The sequence below is a fragment of the Silurus meridionalis genome, chromosome 27 (genome assembly GCF_014805685.1).
Source record: "Silurus meridionalis isolate SWU-2019-XX chromosome 27, ASM1480568v1, whole genome shotgun sequence".
NCBI classification, from domain to species: Eukaryota; Metazoa; Chordata; class Actinopteri; order Siluriformes; family Siluridae; genus Silurus; species Silurus meridionalis.
In genome coordinates this window covers 19182756-19183480 of record NC_060910.1, presented here as the reverse complement: position 1 = coordinate 19183480, position 725 = coordinate 19182756, and positions in this window count along the sequence as shown.

Sequence of the window (725 nt, the reverse complement as noted above, 5' to 3'; positions counted from 1 at the left end):
GGCCGGGGATGAGTGAATAATGAGCCGTGGGCTGGGGATGAGTGAATAATGAGCCGTGGGCTGGGGATGAGGGATGAGTGAATAATGAGTAGTGGGCTGGGGATGAGTGAATAATGAGCAGTGGGCTGGGGATGAGTGAATAATGAGCCGTGGGCCGGGGATGAGTGAATAATGAGCCGTGGGCTGGGGATGAGTGAATAATGAGCCGTGGGCAGGGGATGAGTGAATAATGAGCCGTGGGCCGGGGATGAGTGAATAATGAACCGTGGGCTGGGGATGAGTGAATAATGAGCAGTGGGCTGGGGATGAGTGAATAATGAGCCGTGGGCAGGGGATGAGTGAATAATGAGCCGTGGGCCGGGGATGAGTGAATAATGAACCGTGGGCGGGATGAGTGAATAATGAGCAGTGGGCTGGGGATGAGTGAATAATGAGCAGTGGGCTGGGGATGAGGGATGAGTGAATAATGAGCCGTGGGCCGGGGATGAGTGAATAATGAGCCGTGGGCTGGGGATGAGTGAATAATGAGCCGCAGGTGTGCGGAGGTTTTGACAGCCGCCAAAGGGGAAAAAAAGACTTTACACTTTAAACAAAGTATAATATTTACAATATCCACACAGTAAAGTGATATATTGAGCGCTAAATAACACTATAATGTTCACAAACCGAAGTTTAAATGATGATAGATGCTCTCTCCATGAAGGCTGAGGCGAGACTGGAAGATC